The following is a 16,418-nucleotide window of genomic DNA, read 5'->3' on the forward strand; positions in this document are numbered from 1 at the left end:
AATAATTTTCATATTTATCCTCTTTTGAGAAAACTTTATCTAATTGTTTTTCATATATACTTTATCGAATTTGATCAATATTAATATTACAATTTTATCAATTTAGTTATTTTAACAAATAGATAATAATCTATCCAAAACCTGGTTTCAAAAAAAAAAATCTATCCAAAACCTAAAAAAAAAAAAAAAAAAATAGATATTATGTTGAGTTACGGCTTTGTTTTATTTGGGGAGAAGGAGCCGCCACTCTAAGGTTTTTTCATCTTTTTCCATGGTTCATCTTTCAAGCAAAAACTCTCAAATTCAATTCTTCTATGAGTACTGCCATAAATTGAAGTAAGTTTTCTGATTGTTTTTTTTTTGTTAAAATGTTTTGTCTCTATTATTAATCAGTTTTACCGATTCATGTTTGAGTTTATAAAGAAATAAAATTGATTTTTATCCTTTCTCAAAAGCTTTGGAAACAATTGCTCCAACTTCTATAATTTAATTTATATAGTTTCTGTTGTTTTTTTTTCTTCTTCCAAATATTCATATTTCACATTTAGAAATATATACATATTGGAGTTTTTGTTTTTTTATTTCGTAATAGATTTTGAGCATTTTATACATATAAGTTCTACTATACCATATGTAAACAAAAATTCATTCAATTTCCCAATATTCTAATTTGATTCAATGTTCGGTAGTGTGAAATTCGATTAAGTATATTAGAGATAATTTTGGAGTAATTTAGTTGGATATGTTGATCGAATAGGAAATTTGACGGTGTTCGGATGGAATGGGAAGATTGATAGCTAAGATTTGGATTTGGCTATTATTCGGAGTTCGAGGTGAGTGGTAATCATGATTCATGACACTATTTGTTTGATTTTGAAATCCCTAGCATGAAATCCGTTTGATAAAAATATTTTATTTAAAATATCATCCGGTCCTTTGATAATTAACATTAAAAGTTTGATAACAATAGTTCGATCCGATTTTTAAATTTATCTCCTATTTTTGTTCCTTTAAGACAGTTCTGATGAACTTTTTTAAAAATGTTATTTGTTCAAAATAGTGCTTAGTTAGATGATAAAACACTTTCTTGAGCTTAAATTTATTTGTCAAATATTCTCTACATTAGGGAACATGCCCTTAGTACATTAGTTTGTCTGATATCATTTATCTTAGTTGGAAGTAAAAATTATTTGAGATTATACTTAATTCTGGTAATGGATTGATTTTATCTGTTATTGTTTGTATTGAAAATAAGAAATTTTATTCGAATTCTGCCGTCTGGATATTTAAGAAAATTTATTCGAATTCTGCCGTCTGGATATTTAAGTTATTTGAAAAATATTATGAGATATAAATTATACACTTTGAAACCGGTACATGTGCTCAGTATTATCTGTATCTGTTTTCATGTCTCACTGACCTTCATATTAGGCTTGCATTATTTGTTATTGTTTTATCTGTGTACGTGTTTGTCTCTGTGTCGGTTGTTTTAGAATCATGTGTAAGGTCGGTGAAGACATTCTGAATCTGAATCTGGTAGCGCTACCATCTGTGTCTGTTATCTGGCCTTTGGTGATGTGGAATATCATCACTCTAATGTTACTGTACCGTGGTTTTGAGAATTTCTGTAATTTATTATTATTATTCGATTTGCTTGATTTGAGTAAATATCGCAATATTATTTGATTTCTCTACACCATCATGTTTGATAAATTCTGAAAACAAATTTGAAACTTATCTGCATATATGCCTGTTCCCTGTCTGTTTTGCTATGATTATCACTCACTGAGATTTTCGCTCGCATAGACGGAAATCTCACACCACGTTGATTTTTTTTTTGAGATTAAGATCTCTATAGCTGGACAAACATTTGGGGTTCGATATTGAAGGAGGATATTGTTAGTTAGATATTGCTACTGTACTGATTTAGAGACGTTTGGATAAATTTATAGTATATACTTCTTTATTGTTTAAGTTGTATCATTATGTTAGAAGGCTTTATTAATTAGATAAGTATTGTTTTGAAATTAAATTCGAGGCTAGCATAGGTTAAGGTCATCTTAATTTATGAGCCGGTCATGACCAAGTTCGGGTCGTGACATTCTCGCTGCGTATAACCTTTGGCAACCAGCCTTGCTTTGAATCTCTCTATGGAACCATCACTTTTTCTCTTTATTTTGAAAAGCCACATGCACTTTGGTTCTTTTTTACCTTCCGGCAAAGAGCAAATCTCCCATGTTTTATTGTCGTTTAATGCCTTAATTTCAGCATCCATGGCGACTTGCCATTGAGGATATTGCGATGCTATTTTGTAACTAGTGGGCTCTGCCTGAATTGATAATGCTATGGAAAATGCTTTGTGATTGGAAGATAAATTATCATAAGCAAGCACAGAAGACAAAAGATGATAAATAGATTTTTCAAGAACATTAGAAACCTGAGAAGTTTCAGCAAGTGCACAGTGATAATCCTTTAGATATCTAGGCTGATTTTGTTGTCTTGTAGACTTTCTATTGTTAGTATCCACTTGTGTATGTTGTACATTTTGTAGAACACTTTATGATGTACCTAATTCAACATTATTATTTGGAGATGGTGGATGTAACATATTTTGCCTATTGAGAATATTTTGTGAAATTAGAGCAGTATTATCATCCCAAGATTTTTCCTCACTAAAAGGATTAAAAACTTGTTGTTTAGAGCTATAAGGATACACATCTTCATGAAATTTCACATTGCGAGAAATAACTATATCTCTTGTTCTCATGCTTAGAACTTTATACCCTTTCTTTCCTAAATGGTAACCTATGAAAATACCATGTTTTGCTTAGGATAAACTTAGTTCTATTCCTAGACATAGTACTCACATAACATAAACACCCAAAGGAACGTAGTTCATTAAAATCAGGCCTATTTCCATATATAAGTTCATAAGGTGTTCTATTCTTAATCAACTTAGAATGAATTCTATTAATCAAATAAGCAGAATGAGCCACAAAATGATTCCAAAAAACAGTTGGTAAAAGACTTTGAAATTTTAAAGCTCTATATTAAGAATATGTTGATGTTTTCTCTCAACCAAACCATTTTGTTGGGGCGTTTCTACACAACTTGTCTGGTGTATAATACCTTTTGATGCATAAAAAACAGGCAACTGAAACTCTGCACCATTATCCGTTCTAATAACTTTCACCTTCTTATTAAATTGTGTGTAAATCATTTCAACAAACCTTTCAACAAGCTTGGAAACATCAGACTTGACTCTAATAAGAAATGCCCATGTAAACCTTGAATAACTATCTACAACAGTTAGAAAATATTTATAACCTTCTATTGAACTTGTTGTTGGCCCCCAAATATCCATATGAATGATATCAAAAGGTTCAGTAACAACTGTAGTACTAACAGGAAATGCCAATTTCTTTTGCTTAGATTGAGGACAAATGTGACAGACAAAAGAATCATCAATACAAAAATTATTTAAATACTTTCCCAAAACAGCAAGTCTATCATTAGAGATATGTCCAAAACGATAATGCCAAAGTCTATGATTACAATTTACACCAAGATTTTGAACATTATTATCAGAAGAAGCAACAATAGCATTAATAGGAGAAATATCAACATGATTAGTAGCAACATGAAGAAAATTAACGGCACATTCAGCATCTGATATATCAAGATGATATAAACCATTTTTCACATTAGCTAATCCAATCATTTTCTTGGTCGCCAAATCCTGTATCAAACACAATTTAGATAAGAAAATTAAACTATAATTCAATGAACTTGTTAGCCTGGACACAGAAATTAAATTGTATGAAAAATCAGGCACAAACAGGACATCATGTAACACAAAATCTTGTGTAAACTTTACTGATCCAATACGAGTTGCCTTCAACTTTATATTATTAGGCAAAATAACACACCAATTATTAACTGGTTTAAAATTAATCATCAAAGACAAAGATCCAGTAATATGATTACTGGCTCCGGTGTCTAAAATCCAATTACCACATTTAGTTTCAGCAGATGTAACAAAAGCATAAGTATTCATAATACCTGAATATTTACCATTAGTAAGTTTTGCCTGGTCTTGAATAGCAGAGACACATGCTTTTGAAGCATAATTTACATCTTGATTCTGCCCAACAACTTGCGATTGAAATATTGATAAGATTTGTGCCATTTGCTCCGATGTAAAACTTGAAGAACCCTTTGGAATTGCCCCCAAAATACCAGCACGATCTTGACTTGAAAAATCCTCAAGAACATTACTTGATTCTGCAACATTAGCCTTTGCAAACTTGTTGTTGAACTTAAATCCTAGGGGATACCCATGCTTCTTATAACAAGTGTCAATTGTATGCCTTTTCTTTCCACAAAATGAACAAATCACTGGCTTTGAATGAAAATTAGGCTTGCGAAATTGATGTGAATTATTAACCAAAGCCAGGAGTTCTTGCGAAATATCTTGACCATTTAGCACATTAAACTGCTTTTCGTGTTGCAGAACCAAAGAAAACGCCTTGTTTATTGTAGGAAGAGGTTCCATTATCATGATCTGGGATTTTACATTAGAAAAATTTTCATTCAAACCTTTTAAAAAACAGATCACCACATCATTTTCTTGGTTGATTCTGATTGCATTAGTGATATTGCACGCACACCCATCACATACACAACTAGGGATATTTCTCAAAGTCACATACTCATCCCATAAAAGTTGTAAATCAGCAAAGTAATCTGTTACAGACCTTTGGTTTTGTTTAATAGTATAAATTTTCCCTTGTAAATCTGCTATACGAAACACATCGGCTTGAGCAAATCTTTCTTTAAGACTATCCCAAACATCTTTAGCATTATCTAGCCAAAGCACACTTTTTGCAATTGAAGGAGAAAGGGATTTGGTTAACCAAGATAATACCAGATTATTGCACCTTTTCCAAGCAGCAAGCAAATTTGATCTTTGATCTAGCATCGGCAACGATCCGTTAATGAATTCCAATTTGTTCTTAGACATCAATGCCATCTTCATGTTCCTACACCAACCATGATAATCTGGGCCGGCGAGAGGAGGAGAAACAAGAACCAAAGATGGGTTCTCGCCAGGATGAACATAGTATGGACTTGAAATTTGTTCTTCTACTCGTGCCATTTAGTCAAACTTTTGCAAAACAGAAGAATAAATGGAACACAAAAGAAAAGAATAGATAAATAAGAATATAGAAATAGAGAATGGAAGAAAAAGGAAGAAAGAAATGAAGAAAATTAGGAAAAATCTTGCGGAAGCTTTTGATTATGCTCTGATACCATCTCAAGATGATATAGAAGAAAGCAAAGAAGGAGTTCTATTGAAGAAGAAGAAGGAGAAGAGAATACAGGAAAAAGAAGTTATCTTCATAGTCACTATATTACTCCTATTTATAACCGTTTGAGTCTAACGGATATATTTAAATGAAACTGGCTAACATTCTAATTAACTGCTAACTTAACATTAACTACTAACCTATGGTTAATAATAAGCCTATGTATGGTTAACATAGGATGGGTACAAATTTTGGTGCGTCTTCAAGATGACGTACCTAACATGATAAGGTACTTGGAAGCGGATCCTATGTTCAGATTCGTTTTCCCTACTCGTAAGCTCTTATTGTTTCTTATCTTCCACATATTTGTTTGTTTAATCACATGTAAATCTGGATGTTATCAGAAGCCCCCCTTGAAAGACTAAAAAGTCCTTTAGCATTGTTCACCTTCTAGGCATGTCATTGTCTTTTTAAGCATGCTAGGCATTTATTACGCGATGTTTGGCATGGTTCTTTATGCCAATCAAGTTCGAACATGTCATCATGGTTTCTTATTTTTCGAAGCGTCACACACCTCTCTTTTAAAAGGAATAAAGGGCAACCCATATGAACTCATACCATCCCATTTTGCTCTCTCTCTTTCCTAGGCGATTTCCGACGAAAGATTTCCTTATGTCTATAAGTTCAACGCCTCATCGTAAGCGACATGGAGAACCGTTGATGACACTACTGTTTTGGACTCGGGGCCTAATTGGATCACAATGCATTTTCGACATGATTGGCATCGAAGAATAAGAGTCACCACTTAGACAAAGTCTGGAAAATGTTATCGAGATTCCTTACGGGAGGCAAGCGGGTTCGAAAAATTTGGTACACTTTAGGGAAGGCTAATATCCTCTCGGAAGAAAATATTAGGCACCCCAAAATGCCCGGTGAACCCACCGGCCTCCTACTTAACATTTTGAGGTCTTACCAGGCTAATCATACTATTCTTTTAGGTTTGAAATTCTTTTAAGAAAGCTTATTTTGTTTTGTATGAAAAATAGCACAAATACTGGAAATTTCCAAGTCAAGTCAAATAATTACATAAAATGGGTAAAAATTAATAAATTAAATTACAAGTACATCTGGGCATCTCCGAGTCTTCACTTATCAAAAATTAATAAAAGAGTAAGAAAACCTAAGTTTCAACATTACTGACGGAAGTTTTTGTCGCAGAAAGCTTGGAATGACCTGTTTCTGGTTTCATACGGAATTTATTATAGAATGTATGTCAGAAAGCGCTTGCAACATTTTTTCCCATCAATTCCCAACCATTTTTAACTCCTTTTGCTCCGAAAACTCCACAATACACTCATTAGTAACTTCTAATAATTAAATAAAATATTAACTTGTAAAATGAGGGCTAAACAAAATAATTAGCATGAGATTAATTGACTTAAATGTGTTAATAAAAAACACTTACATGGACTAAATTGAATAAAATATACAACATTAAATCAGGATTAAAAGTAATAAATGGGAAAGTCCATAATTCAGGGACTAAAACAAATAAACCAGAAAGTTCCTGAATCAAGGACTAAAATGAATAAATCAAAAAGTTTCTAAATCAGGGACTAAAATGAACAAATCAGAAAGTCCCTAAATCACGGATGATAACATCTTAAATGTATTTTTCTAGAGTGAAGAATAAGCGCAAATCAATAGAAATAATGGCAAGCCGTTATTCCTTCTAGAAGAAGGATTAATGATAATTAACGTATGATTAATGTGGAATTACTGATAATTAATGCATGGGTGAATATGCAATAATGAAGAAAAATGAAGGAGTCTTTAGCATTATACCACACCACGTGGACCATGACGAGACATGTCATAACAAGATACGCCCGATGAGAGCGGGTAAAAAAGACCCTCCATTTTCTCAAGAAAAGCGTACATGAATGGTTCTAAAGAATACCAAAAGGCGCCTTTATAACCATCCATGAATGAGAATAAATACAATTAATAGCTATGAAGGAGAATAAAGACTTCACTATTCGAATACACTATAATTAGTGCTAAAGGTTACAAAAACTTATATAAATTCCCCCCCCCCCCCACTATGAGGTATTCAAGGTACACTTACTGATTCCTGCACATTCTTGTCCATTATTCTTATTATTCTCAAATAATATACTGACTTTAGCATCGGAGTGTCCACTGGCGATCCCAACAGCACCTCACAGGGAAGGGACCCCGATCAAGGATTTATTACAAGTTATCAATTGGTGCGGTGAATGTGGAACTCTAACAAATAAAAGATCACAAAATCTTGATTGTATCGAGTTTCACAATAAACAAAACAACTGAGTTAACTGCGTAGAAACTCCGACCTTAAACCTTGGCTCTATCAGTACAAAAAGAATATATTAAACGATAGGGTTCTCCATTGATAGACGGGTGTATGGATGTTGCATACCCTCATTAGAAGACTCTATCTGGCGTATGTCCCCTTTAGAGGACGTATCTCTTTTTAAGCCGAAGATGTTTCCTACATTAATCTGAAAATTTTATGATAAGCAAAATAAGTTTCTTCCCCTTTCTTGTTCCATTTTAATTAAAGAAATTTGAAGTTCGCAACCCTTATGAAGTGCTATGAATATCATATATGTTATTATAATAAAGCCATAGAGACGGATCTTCATTAAATCTTCCATGCTCAATATGCCTCGTATTTTTTTATTTTTGACAAGTGTAATAGGCCATTATAGCTGAATTAGAACAAAATGCATGTATAAGACCTGTAATTTTGAAATTTCATAAAAAAATCCATACATTCTAGGTGATATTCTCATTTGATATAAAGGGGCTCGGGTAATACTAGATGGTCTAGGCGTGATCATTTTTTTGGGATAAACATACATACAAATATTAAGGCCATTATGGATAGACGAATTACCAAATTGGGTAAACATAACTTTTCAAATCCTAAGCTAACTACAAAAAAGAGTGCAAGTGTAACATTAATTTATACAAGGTTTTTAGGAGACACATATTTTTTTTTAATAATCTCTGAGAGCATCCCTAGTGGTTGGGTACTCAAACACCCTCCACATCATCAAATAATACTATTACGAAACACCCTCCATAATAAAATACTTTCCTTACAAAAACTTCTCTAGTGGTTAGATACTTTTACATTATTTTTATGGGTCCCACACGTCATAACATTTTAATTTCTTCAATTTTAATTCAAATGTTTGTATTTATTAATAATATTCAATAATCATTAATAATTAAAAATAAATAAATTTTACTATGTTATTCGAAAAATAGATTTTAATTATTTGATTAATTTATTTAATCAGGAAAAACAAATCGTTCGTTCCAACGGTTATATTTCAACGGCTATATTTCAACGGCTATATTCCAACGGCTATATTTCTATCTATAAAATTAAACAATTTAGATAAAAGATAAAAATTACATAATTTAGATAAAAGATAAAAATTACATAATACAGAATTTAGATAAAAAGATAAAAATTACATAATTTAGATAAAAAGATTAAAAAAAAACTAAGACCATAACACAAATCTAATTATTTAAGTCCATACTTAGTTTTAATATATTCGCAAACCATAAGGTGATTTTCCAAAGCGGTTTCGTCCATGGTAGATGTATCCACTCGAATAGTTTCAAAATCTTTAAGGCGAACCTGTTCATCATCTATGCGAACTTGTTCGGCCGCCCTTTTTTCTCGTATCTCCAATAAACGGTTGTATTCGACAAACGATGCTTGTCTCTCTACTCGGCTTGCAGCTGCTTGTATCGGATCAGTTCCACTAAATGCATTTTTTTTACCTCTTGCGGCCTTTTTAGCCGCCTTTTGTCCTATTGGACGTTCTTCAGTGACAGATATACCTTCACTTTCACATTGAGGTGAGCCAGATGAAGTGTATGCTCCCGATGCATTCTTCTTCGTTCTCTTTGAAGAACCAACATCACCGTCTTTTTTTGCAAAATCAATCCACTTCTGTTGGGTTTTTAGGATTTCCCAACAGTGAAGGTAACGAAATTTTGAATTCTGCTTACTTCTCTTAGTGTATAATTCACATGCCATACGAATTATTTGTGCTTCGTCATGGCCGCTGTGGTATGATGAAGTAAGCGAAATGTACCCTCCATTAAATGCTGAAACTTCCCTACTCATTCTGAACCATTGGCTAGAAGCCTGCTCCTCAGTCACCTCAGGCCCATCCCCATTTCTGTAAGTATTGTAGTAATTTGTTATCCTCTTCCAATAATCTTTTTTTTTTAGAATTGCCAATAACTTCATCTAAAGTTATTACCAACCAACTTTGGCATAACAGTTTTTCTCGATTCTCCGTCCACTTCATATTCATTGCTTTCCCTTTGTCTACCCTCACCACATCTGATTGATCGTCACCAGTAACATCAGTTGGCAGTGCTTCTGAATCGGCAATGGACCCGGTATTAGGTGAATCTTGTTGCATTGTGGCTGCTCCAAAATGATCCCTGTTCGAATTTTCGTGATTAATATAAGGTTGTGGAAGATACGAGAGATGGTTGTAGTTGCCTGACTGGTAGTGATATTCCGGAGTGTAGTACATTGGTGGGTTCGGGGAATATGATATATTTGACTCATGTTGATAACTGCGTGGAATGGGTCGGATTGGAGATATTTGAGAATTTGGGTTCGAATATTGGGAATTTGGAGTTTCTGTGTTTTGTGAATCGGGAACGAAAGAATAATACTGACTGAATCCATCACGATTATGCTCCATTTGAAAAAAATTTTGCTATGTCAAAATAATTCAAGGTTGTGAATTGTTTTTGTAGAATTTTAAACCAAACTATCATTTATATATACATAGAATTTTTTTACCGTTTATTTATTACCGTTGCACTCCAATAATTTATATTTTGAAATAGGTAACAAATGAAAAAAACAAATTGTGTACATCAGTTTTTCTTTAATTATTATACATAGAAAACTAGCGATGTAGGAATAAATTCAAAAAAGAAATAAGGTGGCTTTTTCCTGGACACAATGTACAAAAAGCATTTCTGGACCCACAATAAAATAAGTTTTTTTATCCATTTTCTATGTCTACGTGCCATCCCTCAAGATTATATATCACAACCCAACTTTTATTCTATTTGTTTGGCGCGTCCTCTTCTCTTCCCTAGCTGTGGACTCTTCTTTTTCTTTTCCTTTTTCAAAATGGTTAGTATCCAAATTTAGTGGGTATCTATTTCCGAATACAACAATTGCTAAGTTAAATAATGGTTAGATACCTTAAAGTATTTGCAGATCAGTCCCTGAAGACCACCACTAGAGGTGCTCTGAATGTCATTAATACATGGATGCACAATATTGATTACAAATAAATAGTGACTATATAAGATATCTTACCCAATATAGAATGTCATAACTTTTATGATGTTTAAAATAAATATACTATCTTGGATAATAATATGCATTGAAATACAAAAAGGCTCTGTCATTATGGTTATTTATTAAGAATTCATTTATGATCGTTATATATGGTATTATTAAAGAAAGCACAATTAAATTTTTATTATGAATTAGTTTGACATATAATATTTACTCGGTTTTATCATTTGATTAAGTTCATTATAGAGTCAGGAACCAATGTGAAGGAATTAGTAAGTTGATCCTAAGATGAACTAAAATTTTTTATAAAGAGACATTGCATCGTACTTGATATTTGCCAACAAGGCCAATGCAAACAGTCTTCCGCCATGACATCTATTGCATGGATCGCGCCATTGATCCCCAATGTAAGTTAATATAGCTTTTATGCCTTACCACAATCTTTTAATAATGGACAGGGTATGCCCCACTTATGGAGTTGTTTCAGTACTTAGCCAAAGTACAAGGGAATCGCTAATACTGCAACTAACGTGACATGAAAAATAAAGCTCAATCCAAAGAAGTGTACATTCAGAGCCACTTTGAAAAAATTCCTTGGCTACGTCATCAGTCAAAAAGGAGTTGGAGCAAATCCATATAAAATAAAAGTTTTGCTAGATATGAAAGCCCCACAAAATGTGAGAGAGATCCAGAGGTTAAACGGGCGGATCATCGCACTAGGAAGGTTCATATCTTGTTCTGTCAGAAGGTGTCTGCCATTTTATGAAGTAATCAAAAAGCAAAAAATATTTAAATGGACAAAAGATTGTCAACAAGCATTTCAAGGTATAAAACAATTCCTAACAGAACTGCCCTTGCTGAGCAGACCAATCTGAAGGGGAGACCTGTATTTGTATGTATCTGTCATATACAAGGCAGTGTGCACAGTGGTCATCTGAGAGGAAGAAGGCCAACACTTCCCCATCTATTACGTCAGCAAAGTATTAAGAGATACAGAGACACGGTATTCAAAATTAGACAAAATGGCGTTGGCGGTTGTAACAACATCCATCCACCTCAGACCATACTTCTAGGTGCATACCATACTTGTATGTACTAGTATCCCAAATGAGGAAAGAATTACAGAAGCCAGAAACATCAGGAAGGTTAATAGAATGGTCCATATGACTTGGGGAATTTGACATTCAATATGAAGGGAGATTCACCCATAAAAGCCAAGTTTTGGCAGATTTCATCAATGAATTCACAGAAGAGTTCATAGGTGTATCCAAAAATGTGTTAGAAGAATGGACCATGTATATAGACGGAGCGTCATTAAATGAAGGCGCTGGAGTTGGGATAGTGATCAAGGGGCCCGAGTATATCAAGATACATTATGCTGCAAAGTTAGATTTTCCAACAACTAATAACGCAACATAATATGAAGCCTTGATACCGGGACTATGCCTATTGAAGGAAATTACACCTAAGCACATTGTGATTCATAGTGATTCACAATTGATGGTAAGCCAGATCACCAAAAATTACAATGTCAAAAATGAAGTTTTGCTTCAATATGCAGAAGAGGTTCGATAAATCCTTGACATTCTAGAAAATAAAGAAGTCAAATGGGAAATAATACATGTCCGACGAGGATTCAACACATAGGCTCTTGTCTTTATAAAAATAATGAAGTCTCGTCTTCATAAAAAATAATGAAGCCTCGTCTTCATAAAAATAATGAAGCCTTGCCTTCATAAAAAAAAATGAAGCTTCGCGTTCATAAAAAATAATGAAGCTCCGTCTTCATAAAAAATAATGAAGCATCGTCTTTATAAAAAAAAATGAAGCCTCGTCTTCATAAAAAATAATGAAGTCTCATCTTCATAAAAAATGATGAAGCCTCGTCTTCACAAAATCAAAAGCAGAGTCAGTTTACTTTGAAAAAACATTTGCAAAAAGAATACAGAACATATTCTAAAAAGCAATAAATATGGATATGGGACTGGTCACCTATCTGTATCCTTGAATGAAAACTTGGAACATGCAAAATTGAATAGAAAATGAAATTTTCACAAAAACAAAGTAAAGACACTTTGAAAAATAAGTAAAGGCTAGAAAGGCAAGTGCCTAGAGTGCCAAACCCCTAAAAAAGCAAATAAAAGTTTAAAATGGGGAGCAAAGCCTAGAGTGGCGAATGTCTAGAATGACGGTAGAACTACGTGGCTTTGATTCCCAAAAGAATTAATGGGGTACGTAGGAAGCTTATAATTAGGAATTATCAAGTCCAAGCCAAAAAGGTTGGTATATCTTGATAAGTCGAGTTAGACTCCCGAGCACTTTCATTGGCTTACGAGATGTAAGAAAAAGGTTTCATGTTAAGCATGATGTTTAGAAAAGCAGGAAAGCTTAATTGACGTATCCCATGCCTACTGGTATGAGGAAATATGTTTAAATATAAAAGCATTAAAATACAAGACACGCTTTGGACAACCCTAAAGAGCTTTTTTTACTTTTAAGGGGGGCTTTTGATAACAGCCCAAATGTATTTTTCTAGAATAAAGAATAAGGGAAAATCAATAGAAATAATGACAAGCCATTATTCCTTCTAGAAGAAGGATTAATGATGATTAATGCATGATTAATGTGGAATTAATGATAGCTAATGTATAATTAATGCAGGAGTGAATATGCAATAATGAAGAAAACGGAAGGAGCCTCTAAAGTCTTTTCTACAACCCTCAAAGGCCCAGCTTTCGATTGGTTTCAATCCCTCCAAGCTGGATCAATTAATGGATGAGAGAAGCTGAGTCGTGAGTTTTGCGTAAAGTTCGCTAGATGTATTCCTCCCAGGGAAAGGTGAACCATGATGAAGAACTAAAAAGGCGAGCCTAAAGGTAAGGAAGTTTGTCATGATACGCCTTCAAGAAAGAGGAACACTAGAGAAAAACCCATGTATACCCCATTGAATGCTCCCAAGAGAGAAATCCTGATGTGGATTGAGAAAATTCAATATAAGTGGGACATCCAATATCCCGTCACTAAAGGAGGGGGAAACGTAGGAAGAAACGCCAAGGCCTACTACCGATTTCATCGGGTGAATGGCCATGATACGGAAGCATGTTGGGAACTATCCAAAGAGATAGAAAAGTTGATAAAAAGAGGCAAGTTGGATATTGTTCAAAATGACAAAGATTAGGAAGATAAGCAAAAGATGGATTCAAAGAAAAAGTCAAAAGCTGTCATCAATGTTATTGCTAGTGGACCAGGATATCGTCCGCCAACCAAGATGGCCGTTGTTGATAAAATGTCCCTTAATCGGCCATTTGTTGGGTCTAGCCCCGTGATATCGCCGCATGCGAATGCTCTAGTGATCTCCATGGTCATCGAAGGTTGGGAGATGAATTGAGTAATGATTGACACTGACAGTTCATGCAATGTGATTACAAGAGGGGCATTCGCCAAACTGAAGATAGATCCTATTAGAGTCAAAACAACATTTAGGCATAACTAGACTTACGATCCAAACTAAAGGATAGATCACACTGGAGTTGGAGTAGTGATAAGAGGACCTGAGCACATTAAAATCCATTATGCGACAAAATTGGATTTCCCGACCACCAACAATGCAACCGAATATGAAGTAATAATATTGGAGTTGCGTTTAATAAGGGAATTGGCTCTGGAGCGGGTCATGATTTATAGTGACTCCCAATCAGTGGTCAACCAGATCACTAAAAATTACGCCATCAAAGATGAGATCCTACACCTATATGTAGAAAGGTTCATACCCTAGTTAAAACTATGGAAGAAAAGGAGATGATACATGTTCGTCGTGGGTCCAACACCGAGGCTGATCACTTGGTTAAAATGGCTTCAAGCACAAATCAATGGGAAACCCTCACATGCCTCTTTGAGGTGAAATCTAAACCAGCCTATGCCAAAGAGGTCATAGCTTTAATGGAGATAGATGATGCAGACTGGCGTACCCGGATCCTCCGATATCTAAAAATGGATACCCTACCCCAATGTAAGGAGGATGCACGAACATTAGTGAAAAAGGTTGCCCGGTATGCCATTATAAATGACCACCTATACAGAAAGTCCTTTAGTCAGCCATGGCTAAAGTGCATTACCAAAGAAGAGGGTCAATATGTCTTGCAAGAGTTACATGATGGAGTCTGTGGGGCCCATGAGGCGTCCGTCACTATTTTTCAAAAAGCACAGCTGATGGGGTACTTCTGGCCCAACGCAGAGCAAGATGCACAAAAGATCGTCGAAGTGTGTCACAACTGCCAAATCCATGCAAACAACAACCACAAACCTAAGTCTCTTCAAAAGCCCATCCTGGAGGGATGGATGTTTGCCACCTGGGGAATAGACATTGTATGACCTTTCCCAACAATGACCAGACAAAGGAAGTTCATGATTGTAGCCGTGGATCATTTCACGAAGTGGGTTGAGGCTGAAGTTGTATCAACAATCACGACAGACAGAATTATTGACTTCATAATGGGAGGGATCATATCTCGTTTCGAGATACCCCACACCATCATCACTAACAATGACACACAATTCAATTGTGCTGAATTCAAAAACTTCTGCGAAGGTTGGGACATCAAGAACAAATTTGCCTCTGTATACTACCCTCAGTTAAATGGGATGACCAAGGTCACTAACCGGACCATCGTGAAAGGAATAAAAAAGAGCTTGGGTGATAAAAAGAAAAGTTGGGCGGATGAGTTAATGAACATACATAGGCGTACCGAACGTCGCCACAAGTTGCAATTAGCGAAACCCCCTTCGCCCTTACTTACATTGTAGAAGCTGTTATCCATGTGTAGATCGGATCGCCTAGTGATCGTACCCTGTATTATTGCGAAGAACGGAATGAAGTGAACTTGAGGCAAGGATTAGACAGCTTGGAAGAAAGGAGAGACAAAGTATACATCAGTATGTCAACCTACAAACATCGAATTCCTACGTACCATGACAAGCATTCAAGATAGGTGAACTGAATGAATGGTACTTAGTGCTACGCAAAGCAGACAAAATCCAATCAACAGAGGGAAAAGGAAAATTAGGGATCACCTGGTCAGGACCCCATCGAATCCTTGTCAAAATAGGACCTACCACTTTCAAGTTAGCTGATATAGAAGGAAATAAGATACCCTGAACCTGGAATATCCAGAACCTCTGCAAATATCATCGAAAATAATATGTAAAGGTCACGAGCACTCTTTTTCCTTAGGCAAGATTTTTCCCACTACGTTTTTCCTTACTAAAGTTTTAATGAGGCTCTTAGGGTGTATGTATTATGTATCCGCATCATATTATTAAATAAAAGGATCTGTTTTTCACTAATGTTATTTTTATTACTCATTCCTATTGAAACATGAATATTTCAAACCCTTCCGGATGAGGGGGGGGGGGGGGGAGTAACAAGCCTTGATTGGCGAATCTTCCTCAAAGAAAGGAAGGATTATGAGTGTTTCCTCAAAGATAGGAAAACGAATAAAACCTTAATTGGCAAATCTTCCTCAAAGATAGGAAAACGAATAAAGCCTTGATTGGCGAAACTTTCCTCAAAGAAAGGAAAGATTAAAAAGTTTCCAACAAGAAAAAAAGAGGATATAGGGCTGGCCACCTACAAATATATCCTCAGAAACGGTTAAAGTGCTTAAGTGAATGGATTCAAAATAAAAGATCCACATTCATAAAAAGTA

The 16,418-nt window shown here is 34.7% G+C and overlaps 1 long non-coding RNA gene across 1 annotated transcript; it reads left to right on the forward strand.

The window, feature by feature from the left end:
• Positions 1-183: 183 nt before the first annotated feature.
• LOC136224157 (uncharacterized) lies at positions 184-2,626 on the forward strand. Its single transcript, XR_010686308.1, has 3 exons — positions 184-336; positions 758-833; positions 1,843-2,626. It is a non-coding gene; the product is annotated as an uncharacterized lncRNA (long non-coding RNA).
• Positions 2,627-16,418: the final 13,792 nt, after the last annotated feature.

Source organism: Euphorbia lathyris, chromosome 3 (genome assembly GCF_963576675.1).
Source record: "Euphorbia lathyris chromosome 3, ddEupLath1.1, whole genome shotgun sequence".
Taxonomy (NCBI): Eukaryota; Viridiplantae; Streptophyta; class Magnoliopsida; order Malpighiales; family Euphorbiaceae; genus Euphorbia; species Euphorbia lathyris.